General features: G+C 37.3%; 1 protein-coding gene and 1 pseudogene across 10 annotated transcripts in view; both read left to right on the forward strand.

The window, feature by feature from the left end:
• Positions 1-15,591, forward strand: part of NRG3 (neuregulin 3) — a 1,050,974-nt gene that overhangs the window by 839,597 nt on the left and 195,786 nt on the right. The gene's annotated exons all lie outside the window — the stretch shown is intronic.
• LOC109264236 (ruvB-like 1) overlaps positions 1-15,591 on the forward strand; it is a 45,598-nt pseudogene that overhangs the window by 24,217 nt on the left and 5,790 nt on the right.

Raw genomic sequence — 15,591 nt, forward strand, 5'->3', positions numbered from 1 at the left:
GTTTGTGGAATGAATAAATATCTATCTGAGCATGAATTCAAAAATGTATCTGAACATGAATTATTTTGAAATGCCAGCTCTTAACTGCCATAGCAAGTCTTCTCTAAGTAATAAAATTTAATATCAGATTTGATTTCAACTCAGATTTTGTGTGTTCAAGGTTTTCATTTCATAAAGGATAATATTGCTTTGTAGAAGTTAGACACGATTACTTCCTATTTGATTGCTTTGATATGCCTATTTCTTTGAACAAAAATCTCTTTTTAAATGTTCTTTTGATATATGAGCCCATGGTTCCAGTGAAATTACTCCTGAAAGCAAAATGTGATGAAGGCTTTAGAGTTTGCTACAAGTAGTTATTTCGATACATTTGCTGATATTTTCTTGATAGGCAATGAACCAGAATTTACTTAAATTTTTTTTTTCTATTGTGGATATACAAAAGTAAACAGCAGGCAGTGGCTACTTTCCAAAGCAGCAAAACGATTTTGTTGCCAGGTTTTTGTTTTGCTTTTTAGTGGACCTTCTCATTTTTATTGTGATTCTTTTAATGTGGATACTGAAGACTGAAAAGGTCCGGCTAAACATTAACAAAATGAACAAAACTAGTTAAAGATTTAGAGAAACTATACTCCTTATGTACTTTCTTCTAGATTTTCTTGTATAGAATGGAAATTAACCTTAGGATGGTTTAGTTTAAGGATGAGGATGGATTTTATGATTTACTTAAAGTTGGTTAGTACAGTAGTAGCTCATTTAAATTTAGGTCTAAATGTTCTAGGGCAACATTCTTTCCCTTCTCCAATATCTGTAATGTGGTCTTGGTAGTGGAGCTAGGATGGGGATATAGTTCTCTTGCAGTACAGCTCTTAGTAAACTATTCCTTCTTATTCTTTGCATATGTCTACTATATCAAGTAATCCACTGATAACCTTCATGTAATTAACGAAAAATACACGTGAATATTTAAGATGACCCTCTTTGCAAATTTCAAGTATAGAATACACTACTGTTAACCATAGTCATATTGCTAGACATCATATCTCCTGAAATTACTCATCTTAAGCATTTTTACCACACATAAAACTACAGAAAATAGTGACTGTGTGAAGTGACAGATATGTTAATTAGTTGGATTGTGGTGATTATTTCACAGTATATGGAAATAGCAAATTGTACACTTTAAATATATACAGTTTTTATTTGTCCATATTAACCTCGATAAAGCTGGAAAGAAAGGAAAATATATGCATACATATAAATATATATCAATAAGTATATTCATCATTCAGACCATATGTTTGACTTGTCGCTTTACCAAGCATGGTTATTAGCAGCCTTCTTTTCTTCATCTCTCCTCTGCTCTTCTGTCTTCCCATATCTGGTGTTTCTTAATAACACTTAAATGTTCTGTAACTACAAACATGTCTTCCTTGCCTTCTTCATGGATATATCTTAAAAGCTGGAACTCTATGAAGAGCATCCATACAGTGCTAATGTTTTATCTGTTGCAAAGCTACAAAGCTGGTTTTCTTGGAGTATCTAACAGCTCGTAATCCTCAACTTCCCTAGTGACCGGTTATTTTCACTGTTCTCCAGCAGCCCTCTGTCTCCAGCCTCCTTCTGTACAGCTTCCTTCTCAATCTGCCGCCCAGCTGGCCTCCTGGGACTTCCTGTTACTGTTGTCCCGGCTTGCAGATGTCATTTTCTGATTTCCTTGCCTTCCTCTTTAAAATTTTGCCTTCCCTCCTTTGGCTAAAGAAGTGGCATGTGTCTTGAGTATCACTAGTGTGTCTGAATTGGTCTTCATTCTGTGCTCACACTAGCTGGGGTATTTTAAAATTTCTTTTGACAGGCTCTTTTAATCTAGAGTTTTTGATTTGTGGGCTCTGTGAAACATATTATTTTCTGGATGCTTTTCTTATCTTCCGGTTATTATTTTCTGTTCTCTCCTTTGCAAATTTCTCTTGGTTGGCTATTGGACTTCCTGGGTTGATTTTCTAAATCTTTTTATTCCCTTTCATCTTTTCCCAATCTTTTGTCAATTTTCCTTATTTATTGGGCGATTTCTTGATCTTTCTACACTTTTATTAATTCATTTTATTTTACTTATTTATGCATTTATGTACATATATATGTTAAGTTTTATTTATTTAAGTAATCTCTGCACTTAATATGGGGCTTGAACCCAGGACCCTGACATCAAAAGTCACATGCTCTTCTGACTGAGCCAGCCAGGTACCCAATTCTTTTTATTTTAAACACACTATTTTAATTTTTGAAAGCTCTTTCAGATTCACTGATTTTTCCTTACCTCAGGAATTTTAACAGATTGAATGAATAAGATACTTTTTGGATTCTCTCTGTGGACATTACTGTTGGCAATTGGTGTTTTCTTTTTTTTTTTAATTTATTTTTATTTGCTTATTTTGAGAAAGAGAGAGAGTGCATGAGCGGGGAGGGGCAGAGAGTGGAAGAGAGAATCCCAAGCAGGCTCCGCTCTGTCAGTGCAGAGCCCAATGAGGGACTCAGATTCACAAACCATGAGATCATGACCTGAGCCAAAATCAAGAGTCAGGTGCTTAACCGACTGAGCCACCCTGGTGCCCCAGGTGTTTTCTTATTTTCTGTGAATCGTCTCTGTGATCTCTGTGAATTATCTGTCTCCATGAACCTCATGTTGAATGTTTGAGAGCAAGGCACGAGGAACCCATTTGCTAGTCTGTGTAATATGTGGTGCTAGCCCACTTAGGGTCTTCATTTTAGGGTGCTTGGCTTGGAGCTGGTGTCATTCTGGGGGCCCCCAAATATCAGACTGTCATTGGAGTCACAATTATACTATAGAATTGCCTTCCAGTCTCTATCTAAGGCTACAGGCCTGGCTTCTGACTCATCTGAGACAGGAGTAGGGGCAACAGGTAGGAAATATTTCTAGTTCTGTACATAGTTTTTGCCACCCCCCCCCCCCCCCCCCCCCCGCACCCTGGCACCATCATGTGTATAGCCACGGGACTTCCTCACACTCTCCTGGGCTAGGTAGGCTCTTTTTCAGTCCCAAGTCTCTGTGGTCTCATTGGGAGCACTATCTCACTTTTCAGTTGTGTCCCATGCAGCTGCTTCCTCCATCCCGGGGCAATAATTACTGCACTTTCATGGACTTGCTGCCTTCCAGAATTTGCTGAAACTTCTTCCACCCTGACAGTTCTTTAGCAATATATTGTTTGTTGTGGACTTATGACATGTTGATTTTTGTACTTAGATTTTCAGTGGGTCCTAGGAAGGAAAGAAAACACATGAATGTGGTCAATCCCCCCATCTTTAAGCAGAAATTATCTTTGAGATTTAAAATTCCATGGTAACAACCTAGTACCAACTAATTGTAGAGATTCCCATCATGTCAAACATCCACATATTCCTTTTTTCAGCCATAGTGCCTAGCATCAATCTCTGAATTTATACAGATAATACATTCATTAAAAATTATTCTTCCATTGATAATTAATGTCACTGACTATTTTAATGGTATGAAATACTTCATTTTAAATGGAATTTCATTCTATCTATTTCATCTGAGTAAAATAGATTTTCCAGATTCTCAAACTATTTAAAGTAAACACAAAAGTGTTTGTCAGAAAATCCATGTTGCAAGAATGGAAATAGCTTTTGCTATTGAGTACTTACATTTCTGAAGTTCAAGTTTCTTGCAAAAGTTAAGCTTAACTCTCAAGGAATTTGAGCATGGAACAATATGAAACAAGTGTATAATTGTTGACTTTACATGTATTTAAGATCCTATACCTTAAAGGGATGCCCGAGTGGCTCAGTCGGTTGAGTGTCTGACTCTTGATATCGGCTCAGGTCATGATTTCACAGTTTGTGACTTCAAGCCCCACATCGTGCTCTGTGCTGACAGTGCAGAGCCTGCTTGGGATTATCTCTCTCCCTCTCTCTCTGCCCCTCCCCCACTCATTCTCTCTGCCTCTCTCAAAAATGAATAAACTTAAAAATTAAAAAAAGATCCTATACCTTAGAAAGCAATCACTAACAAAAATGACATTCTTTTGTTTTGTTTTGTTTTGAATGTTTATTTATTTTTGAAGGAGAGAGAGACAGCGTGTGAACAGGGGAGGGGCAGAGAGAGAGAGGGAGAAACAGAATCTAAAGCAGGCTCCAGGCTCTGAGCTGTCAGCACAGACCCCGATGCGGGGCTCAGACTCACGAACCATGAGATCATGGCGTGAGCAGAAGTCAACCACTTAACTGACTGAGCCACCCAAGCAACCCCAAAAATTACATTCTTTTTTAAAATTTTTTTTAACGTTTATTTATTTTTGAGACAGAGAGAGACAGAGCATGAGTGGGGGAGGGTCAGAGAGAGAGGGAGACACAGAATCTGAAACAGGCTCCAGGCTCTGAGCTATCAGCACAGAGCCCGACGCGGGGCTCGAACTCATAGACGCAAGATCATGACCTGAGCCGAAGTCGCACACTTAACCGACTGAGCCACCCAGGCGCCCCCCAAAAATGACATTCTAACAAACAAATATGACATTACCTTTGTCAGCTTTTGAAGGCTAAAGATGAAATCCTCTAAATCATATCTAAATTATGCAGAACATTTTAACACATAGAGAAAACAGAAACAACCTGTGAGATATGATTATCATTACCAAGCATTTTAAGGTTTTTTGTTTGTTTTTCTGAGCTAATTCTAATTTTTGATGCATAGCACACTATGATATTACATAATTTGCATATGGCTTCTTTTTTTTTCTTTTTGTGCTCTCACCCTAGAATACCTCAAACACTACTGCAGAAACTGAGCCTATTTATGTATTTGAAATCCTCGTTTCCATACTTCCTACTGACATTGGCTGATAACTAGAGAAAATATACTTTCGAAAGACCTTAATCATTTGACTGAAATTTCAGATGTGCCCTCTAATGAATTCTGTGTTGAATTGTGTCTGTTTGGGCTGGAGTAATAAAACACCACAGACTGGGTAGCTTATAAACAACAGAAATTTATTTCTCACAGTTCTGGAGGCTTGAAGTCCAAGATCAGGATATTTGTTGGAAGAGGGCCCTCTTGCTGGTTGTAGACTTCTTATTGTACCCTCACATGGTGGACAGGCTAGGGAGCTCTATGGGGTCTCTTATATAAAAGCACTCATTCCAGTTGTGAGAATTCTACCCTTCTGATTTAAGCACCTCCCGAAGGCCGTGCCTCCTAATTCCATCACAATGGGTATTAAGATTTCCACTGGAGTTTTGGGAGAGCAACCTTCAAACTACAGCAGCAGTAGGGGTGCCTGAGTGGCTCAGTCAGTTAAGGGTCTGTCTGACTTTGGCTCAGGTCATGATGTCACAGTTCATGGGTTTGAGCCCTGTGTCAGGCTCTGTGCTGACAACTCAGAGCTGGAGATTGCTTTGAATTCTGTGTCTCCCTCTTTGCCCCTTGCCCACTTGCACTCTGTCTCTCTCTCTCAAAAATAAATAAACATTAAAACAATTTAAATAGGTTTGTATAATTTTCAAAAACTACAAGAAATTATTATAGTATTGAAAGATATTCTGGAATATCTTTTTCCTTAAATATAATTGGAGTAAAGCAGTTCTTGTCACTATAATATTTATTTAGGATATATCTGAGTTGGATTATTGATTTTGATGTATATTTATTCCTCACAGTGAGGCAGACCAGGATTATAAGACTAAATTTTAAGTCCCAGCTCTGGAAAGTCAGAATATAAAACATATTAGCTTAAGTCAAAAAGTTTGAGTCTCTCTTTTCTCCTCTATTATGCATGGATTGGTATAATTCTTTCTAAATTGTATGCGTATTACCAAATGTAATGGTTGTTTTGGGACTCTTGAACTCATTTTTTGTTACACAACATTTTTGCACTCATAAACATGTAAATAATGCAGTACTTGAGAATGGTTAAGATTCCTTTGATGAAGAATTTGCTTTGCCTGAATTAGAAGCCAGCTAATTTATAACATGATGCAGACACAGCCTTCATTTTTACAAGGTTTTAATCCTGCAATTATAATTTAGCAATAATAAGATTTTTAAAAATTGGAAAAAAAGATTTTTAAAAAATGAAATATTCTACAACTGGTACAAGATGTAAATCTATATAAAGCAACCATGAACTCTGGTTCTTTAATAAATAGAATAAAAATGAGTCATTATATTACTCTTATTTGTTTTATTTACATCATTTTATTAACATGAATATCAAATAGCAGTATGAATATGCATGGTATTTTAACTACATTAAATTATAAATGTGAAAGTTTTGAATTTTAATGATTATAATGATTTAGGAAAGCCTCTCAAAGTTTCCATTTCTTTTTTTCTTTTTTCTGCTCAAGTATTTGAGAAAAATGGGTAGGTGTTTCGAGAATCTGAGCATAGCTTACAAAACACTATTTCCAGTGATGACCCCATTTTTTAAAACCTAAATGTGGACAAAACCACATTTTTACACTGGGCTCTATTTCTGGAACATGTTTTTCTTCAAATGCCTAATATGAGAATAGTCTTATAAAATGACCAATATAAGAGGGAGAGAGCCAAAGCATAGGAGACTCTTAAAAACTGAGAACAAACTGAGGGTTGATGGGGGGTGGGAGGGAGGGGAGGGTGGGTGATGGGTATTGAGGAGGGTACCTTTTGGGATGAGCACTGGGTGTTGTATGGAAACCAATTTGACAATAAATTTCACATTAAAAAAAAAGAAAAATAAAGAAAAATAAAATGACCAATACAAATGGAACCACTGGTTTGTGTAAAAATATGTCTCCTTTAGGAGGTAGCTTAGGTCCCTCTTCCAGATGAGCTGAAGGACATTCTTTTTTATTTACTTATTTATTTTTTAATTTAAATCCAAGTTAGTTAACATATAATAACGATTTCAAGAATAGAATTTAGTGTTTCATCACTTTACCTATAACACCCAGTGCTCATCCCAACCAACCAGTGTCCTTAATGCCCCTTGCCCATTTAGCCCATCCCCCCACCCAACACCCCTCAGTTTGTCCTCTGTATTTTAGAGTCTCTTATAGTTTCTCTCCCTCTCTGTTTTTATATTATTTTTGCTTTCCTTCCCTTATGTTCGTCTTTTGTAACTTAGATTGCACATACAAGTGAAGTCATACAATGTTTGTCTTTTCCTGACTGATTTATTTTGCTTAGCATAATACATTCTAGTTCCATCGACATTGTTGCAAATAGCAAGATTTCTTTCTTTTTGCTGACTGAGTAATATTCCATTGCGTATATATGTATATATACCACATCTTCTTTATCCATTCATCAGTTGATAGACATTTGGGCTTTTTTCATACTTTGGTTATTGTCAATAGTGCTGCTAAAAACATTGGGTTGCATGTGCTCCTTTGAAACAGCACTCCTGTATCCTTTGGATAAATACCTAGTAGTGCAATTGCTGGGTCATGGTAGTGCTGTTTTTAATTTTTTGAGGAGCCCCCAAACTATTTTCCAGAGTGGCTGCAGCAGTTTGCATTCCCACCAGCAGTGCAAAAGGGTTCCTCTTTCTCTGCATCTGAGGGACATTCTTGAAGCAGGAAGGGAAGACTAAAAAGCCCTCTGACCAGAGGTGAAAAGAATAAAACACTAGGAATGTGTTCTGGCAATCAGAACACATTGCATTGTTAAGTAGGCCCTAACTTCAGAAGGACAGAGTTGAGTGGCACTGTAGGCTGAGATCAATACCCGTCTCACGATAAGGCTGGCAAGAAACTCTTTGTCTTTTTAGAGCCAGCTGGAGTACAAATTAAGACTGTCTTTTGTGTACTATATGAAGGAACAGACTACTCAAGATCTTTAGGGAAAATTGAGTTTGGGTCTCTCCAATGAGATATTTATGAGAATGAGGAGCAAAAGAAATTAGTAGTTTCTTCTTAAAGGTGTCGAGTGAGACCTTGGCATGGACTCCCTGAGAGCTAGGTCTAGTAGAAGGACTTCTATCTGCTGATTTGTAGGGCAAATATTCTAGAATTGATGATCCAAGGATTTTCCCTTGGCTCCTGGATAGCAATGGAAGATCATGCAAGGGTCTCAGTATATCTAACTGAATTAATTAGGATAGAGCAAAGCATGCCAGATAGATTAACATTACAGAATTTGGCACACTTTTCCCAGAGTTTCATTATTTTTCTTCTCAAACAAGTTGTTCATCTTGAAGAAAATAGAAGCAATATGAGCTAAAATATGATAGACAATTGATGAATTTTCATCTTTGATGATTTGATTTAGTCATATATATGAGGTATTCTTTCTGGTGGTAAAAAATAAAGTGTTTTCAAATGTTAAAAAATAAAAAAGAAGACATAAAAATAAGGCCAATATTTTATTCTGTTGGCCTGTGGTATCTGGATTTAAATGATAGATCTACAATTGGTGAGCTTGGGTTCCTTTCTGGGGTATGTAATGATAGCTCACATTTGCTGGTCAGGCTCGTTTACCTGTGGACTCTTGATATCCCAACAGTCTAGCTGATCTTCAGAGGTGTAGCAATTATGTGAGTTTGTCTATCTATGATGGTCCATGATGAGAGGAAAAATGTTCTTAGAACTTACAGGATGTCAACTTACTCACTTACTTTTTCATTCCATTACTCATAAAACTTGCTAATGTCCCCCTAATGCTGGGTGCTTAGCTAGTTTCTCCTGATTCAACAAAGAGGTCAGTTGATTACTGTATTATAACATAAGTGACCAAGATACCAAAGTGTCCTGTTCAGTAATATCTCAAATGAAGAATATTTAAAACTGCATTCATGAGTGTTTTTTCCTCCCAAACCCATTCTGCTTCCTCTGGTATTTATATCAATATTCACTCTGTTGGGATTCACCTTCAATTTCTCCTTTTTTTTTTCTTACACCCATGTCCAAATAAACCACTAAAGTTTATATATACTCCATCCAAACCACTTCACAAATCTAATTCTTCCTTCAATGCTACTACTTCGTTTCAGACCACCATCCACTGTCATTGGATTATTAGTATAATGTCCCAAACAGCCCCTCAAGTCTTGCTGGTCTCTAATCTATACACAGGGATGTCCTTCTATCCTCATTTCAAGCCTACTGGTTCTTTCTTATATAGTGTTCATTCTGAGTCCTCCAATGCCTTTTTAAATTTTGGTTATTGCATTTTTCAGTTCTATAACTTTACTTTTACTATTTTATATTTTCTACTTTTTAGTGAGATTTTTGGTTTCAAGGATATTTGTAGTTGCACAATGAAGCAATTTTATGACTACTTTATAATCCTTGTCAAATAATTCTAATGTCTGTGTCATGTCTATTTTTTTTTTTCATTCAAGCTATGATTTCCCTAGTTCTTGGTATGACAATTGCTTTTTCATTAAAACCTGGACATTTTGGCTATAAGGTTGGGAAACTCTGGATCCTAGTAAAATCCTTTATTTTCACAAGCAATCCCTTTTTTATATTTAGCGTGCAGATACTGACCTACTTTTTTGGGCTACAGTTCTAATGACAACTTAATTTTCAGAGGTTTTGAGATGCTATTTTTCATCTGCTTTGTTTGCCCGGTAGCACTGGGTCCTCTGCTGATCCCTGCTGGTGCCATATGTGAAACAAAAAATATTTCCCCAGGCTGGACTTCCCTGTTCTCTAGGTCCTGGGAGAGCATTTTCCAATCTGGCCTCTGTTTGTCTATGAGCCCTGATTTAATCCCTGCCTGAGCTTCTGGGCCACTTGGGCTGGCTGTCCAGTGTCTCTGGAAGGAAGGGAGGGGGGAAAGGGACTCAAGTCCCGGGGGCAGAGAGGAGTCTCCTTGGCTTCTTGTTTCCAGGACTCCAGTTCAATCAGGGAAGGAAGGGGCCTACCTGGGCTGCTTTCTCCTATGGTTTGGGATTCATGAGATGCCAGGACTTGATCTGCTGGTGGTGTGGGGATTGGAGTGGGAATTGGAAGATGTTGGGAATTGTCGCAGTGTTGTTCCTCCAGTCCTGTGGTCCCTAGCCAGTCTGCCTTCCTCTTTCCACCTTTCATTGTCCTCCTATGTTTGCCTGCTGTGTCATAGATAGGGTTTGTAGTTGTACTTAGATGGGAGAAATAAAGAATAATGAGTCTATGCCATCTAGTTCACACAAGTGGTTAAGGCTGTCTTTCTAAAACACACATTCTTGTTACTCTTGACTTAAAAATTGTCCGTTAATGCCCATTGTTCTAAGATAAAATCAATGCCCCTAAACAGACCTTAGCAATTAGGACTCTGCTACATGTAATAGAAGATAAAATTCAACAAATAATCAATAAATCCTGTATTTTGGCTTATATAACTGCAAAGGTCAGAGCCTTCAGGGAAGGCTGTATTCCCAGCTCAAAACACACAACTAGAACCGGTCTCTGGTTGGCTTTGATTCTTCTGATTGGCTCTCTCATAATATTTCTAAGATGGCTGACAGTTTTCTTGAGCTGTCATATTCAGGTTCATGCTCCCCAAACAAGGACAATATCTTTACACCCTCTCTTACCTCTCCACCGAACACACACAAACACCAATCAAAAAGTCTACAAGTCCTGAATTTCATTCTGATAAGTCTTTCTAAGTATTAACTCTTGAGTGTGTGATGGGGCCAGATAGGCTTCCTCTTACCCCTCTTTTCTAATGGCTGGATTAATCAATCCTTCCTGAAGTGCATGTACTATGAGAAAAGAAAAGTCAGAATATCTGTTATTTTAAGATAGGAGTGGATGCATCAGGACAAACACATCAAAATGAACAAATGAACAAAAACACTTACAAGTGTCATTTTAGTATTTCAAATACCTCTCACATCTCTATCCTGCTTGCTTTGTTAACTCCAACTCTCCTGATGCATCTTCTTTTTCTTCAAACAAGCCATTCAGAATTGTCTTTGACCTTTTAGATATGCCATACTTTTTGCATCTTTGGAGCTAAGGCCATGCTTCTGTCTTTGCTCAGAACACTCAACCCCCTCCTCCAACCATCCCTCCTCCACACATACATTTCTTTTTTTGTATGTTTACTTCTAAGTGTTGGCTCTCATTTCAGGACTGAGTCTGCAGCTCTTCCTCAGCCTCAGAACTAGGGGATGCCACAGTGATTTTGCACCCTCCCTGACTTCTTTCAGCACAGTATGCACTCCACCCCACTGCAGTGGCCAATTACCATAGTTATGCCCTTTGCTAGCTTGTAAGGGCAAAATCGAGTCTCATTCACAGCTTCATCTTCATGACCTAACAAAGTGCTTCTTGAGCAGTCAATCCATTTTAAAGGACCCTACATGAGTACATCATGCTATAAATGCATAAAGAAGAGGGCAGTTAAAATGTGTAGGTAAACCAGGAGTAGTCTGGGGAGAAGCTGCACTTTGAAAAAGGAGGAGGAATTTCCTGGGACTTAGAAGTTACAGAAAGGCATTTCAGGAAGTAGACAGTTAGTTTATAGGGATAGGCAAATACAATAGGTATGCACCTGTTTGTTTTGTTTTGTTTTCTTTAGTTTTTTTCTAAAATAAGACTGAACAGTTTCCTTTGTCCACACAGACATTATTCATCTGCAGTTTCAAATCCTGGCTGCAACTGCTTAGGTAGGCCTAAGTTTGAAATTGGCATTTTGCAGCTCCTTGGGGTCCACCTGGCATTGCCTGATCTTGCTTGTTACAACCCTTCTTTCAATGTGTAGGAATGAAGAATGTGTATCAATGTATCTGAATGTCAAAACTCAAATACAAATGTCAAGACCATTCCGCATCATTGGCTGTTTTGAATTCTTGTACAGGCCACAAGACTGGGGAGAACCACTCAGGTACTCCAGGTATAACAAACCTAGACTTCAGGAAAGTGGCATTTTTCTTATGCCATACAACCACAGACAGAATCATATAGCTAAAGAAATAGAGTTGAAAATTGCTTAAGAATTTTAAGAGTACTTCCTATAAAATGAGTTCAGAAAGTTGCTCAAGCAACAGTAATCACACTTGATACATTTTGTGTTTGTTCTTGGTTGCAATTAAATAATCTAGCATTGTTACTGTTGCTTCCTTGCTTGAGAGTAAGAGAAACTGAAATTATTCACTAGGAAAAGTTTTTGGTTGATCTTGTGTTATGACTATCAACAAATAGAATTATATAAAGACAAGAAATTACCAGAGCTTCCTTGATGCTGTTGTATCCTAAAGGAGAATAAAATATTTGTCATTTGAAAAGAAAAAGGAGAAAATAATATGTATTAAGGCTTCTGTTTGAACCAGCAACTAAGTATGTAAGTATGTTATTCCCTGAAGGCATGCATGTGTACCCACCACCTACACTTATCAAATGTATCAAATAACATCAAGTAATATTTTACAATATTTACTTCAGAAGAATTACTTAAGAGAATAGAAATTGTAGTTACATGTGCAGCTTCCTACTTCCTGGATGAGATATTAGAATCTCTTTAGGTTTATCTTACTTGGAGTTCATTGAGCTTCTGCCCTATGTAAATTAATGTTTTCAACAAATTTGGTGAGTTTTTCAGTCATTATTTCTTTGAATACTTTTTTTGCTTCATTTTCTCCCTCTTCTTGTGGGACTTCAATTATGCATTTGCCAGTACGATGTATGGGGTCCTGCAGGTTTCTGAGGCTCTTTTTTTTCTCATTCTTTTTTTGTTTCTGTTCCTCAAACAGTGTCAACTGAGTTATCTTCAAGTTCCTTACTTTTTTCTACTACCTACTGAAATCTCTTGTCAAAGTCTTCTAGTGAATTGATCATTTCAGGTGTTGCACATTTCAATGACATATTTTCCATTTGATTCTTTTTGTAATTTCTACATCACTATTTATAGTCTCTATTTTGTGAAACACTGTTTTCAGACTTCATTTAATTATTATTATTTTTTTTTAATGTTTATTTATTTTTGAGAGAGACAGAGACAGAATGCAAGTGGGTTAGTGGCAGACAGAGAGGGAGACACAGAATCCAGAGCAGGCTCCAGTCTCCGCGGTGTCAGCACAGAGCCCAATGCAGGGCTCGAACTCACAAGCTGTGAGATCACGACCTGAGCCAAAGTCGGTTGCTCAACTGACGGAGCCACCCAAGCGCCCCTCATTTAATTATTTTGATAGAGGTTTCTGTAGTTCCTTGAATATATTTATGCTTACTGACTTAAAATTTTTTTTATTTCTATTTTTTTATTTCTATTAACCATTTTGCTTTTTTTCTTTTATGAGCCATACTTTCTAGTCTGAAAGCTGAATGCTGGACATTTAAAAAAAATTTTTTTAACGTTTATTTATTTTTGAGACAGAGAGAGACAGAGCATGAATGGGAGAGGGTCAGAGAGAGGGAGACACAGAATCTGAAACAGGCTCCAGGCTCTGAGCTGTCAGCACAGAGCCCGACGCGGGGCTCAAACCCACAGACCATGAGATCATGACCTAGGCAGAAGTTGGACGCTTAATCGACTGAGCCACCCTGGCGCCCCTGAAAGCTGGACATTTTAAATAACATAAGGTGGCAACCCTGGGAATCAGATTCAGCCTCATCTGCAAGTTTTTTCATTACTGCTGCTCATTACTGTGTTTTGTTTGTTTGGTGACTTACTTGGAATATATTTTTTTCTTTTTGTTTCTTTTTTTAAAAATCAGGTATAATATTTTAATTCAGGTTTACAACATTATATTAGTTTCAAGTGTACAGTGTATGACTCATCACATATACACTATAAAATGGTATTGTAGTGCATATTTGAAGGTTGCTGGGAAGGGTAGAACTTGAATCTTCTTATCACAAGAAGAAAATTAGATGATAGATAAGTAGATAGATAGCTAGCTAATACATAAACTTCGGGGATAACTTTTTAATAGTGATGTATGGTTACTGACTTATTAAGGAATATTTCTTTAAAGTTCTTTATCCTGTGCTGTCACTGAAGTCTCTTCACCATTAACTTAATAACCAGCTATTTTTTTTTTTACAGAGATGTCCTTAAATATCTTGAATCAACAACTCTCCCTTCCTTTGCCAAAGACCCATGTATGTGTTGGAACAAGACTCCGATGCCCCTACAAGATACTTTGCAACCCTGCAATTGCCTTCACCTCTTGCTCTTGCAAAAGGCTCACTATCAGCCAGAGATGAGCAGTCTAGGTCTTCTCAGATCTTGTGCACAGCTCTACACATATGCACAGCATTCTAGATCCCCAAGAACTTGATGGAAATCGTCAATGCCTTGATGGATACTTCTCCCCTCCCCCCCCCCCCCCATTTTCTTCTTAATTCTTTGGCCAGCTTGTGTTGCTGCCTCAGGCAACCACAATCAATGTTGAACAATTGCAGCTAATTGATTTGACAAACTCCCTAGGCACAGGGTTTTCCTTGCTAAACAAGCTCTGAGCCAGGTCAAATAAAGAGTAGTCCTATGTGTGGGACAAGCCAAATAGTGATAATTTTCTAGTTCTGGATTTCTGGGGATCTGAAAACCCTTTCCACTTCTTCCAGTGGCTGCTGGGTTTCTTTTTATCCCAGCTTCCATGATTGCTAGATGTTAGTTCTTAAGGCTGCCACAGCCATGAGTAGGTGATGAGAATAGAGCTGGTTAAAATGAGACAAAGCTTGCTGTTCTTACCAAGCCTTGGGTTAATTTTCAGAGTTTTGGAAAAGTTTATTTTTTATAATTTTAGCAAATTATAATTTATAATTTCATAGATTTTATGGAGGAGTGGTGTTTTGGAGGTCCTTACCTTGGAAGTTACTTCTCTCCTAGGTTTTAAATATTCCTAGAGATTCAGCAAAACACATCTTGATGTGAATTTATCTTCAGTTTTTCTGCTAGATGTTCAAAGGGCATTTTAAATTTGATTTATATCTTCTTTAATTCTGAAAATCTTTTTTTCTATTATTTCTTCAAATATTGCTCCTCTGTCATTCCTTTTTTTTTTTCTAACCTTCTAGAGTTTCTTTTGCTGCATCTTGGAGTCTTTAATCTATTCTTCATCTCTCTCATATGATATTTTCTTGGTACTGGTCTTGCTATTGCATTCTGAGTGAAATTTTAAATATTATCTTCCAACTTACAAGCCTTTCTTATACCGCAACCAGGTTTTTTTTTTCATAATGAAGTTTTACCATCCTCTGTATATTTGATTTGCTCTTTCCAAAATCTACCTGTAAAATCAGAGTTTGTATTTCTCATCATTTTTGTTTTACAATTCCTTTTTTTTTTGAAAACTAAACTTAAAAAAAAAAACGTTTTCTCCTAAAGCAGTCTTCTATAACTCAAAAAAATTGTCATTCCATCTGGAGTTAATTCCCCTTCTGTGTGTTGGATGTGATGGTTGTAATTTTAGCACTGCATTTCATCATGAATTTTGGAATTTGGATTTATTGACTCATTTTTGAGTGGGATATTGTTTTGCTTCATTTTCACTTTTCCTTTCTGTTTATGCTGACTTTTTCCTGCTTACAAAAACCTTAACCTGTAGTACACACACACACACACACACACACACACACATTGTTACAGTGTGATTGGACACGACCATGCTACCTGCATTAGGGGTATGGCAGATTAGTCAC

The sequence above is a fragment of the Panthera pardus genome, unplaced genomic scaffold, assembly GCF_024362965.1.
Source record: "Panthera pardus isolate Hobbes unplaced genomic scaffold, ASM2436296v1 HiC_scaffold_22, whole genome shotgun sequence".
Lineage (NCBI taxonomy): Eukaryota > Metazoa > Chordata > Mammalia > Carnivora > Felidae > Panthera > Panthera pardus.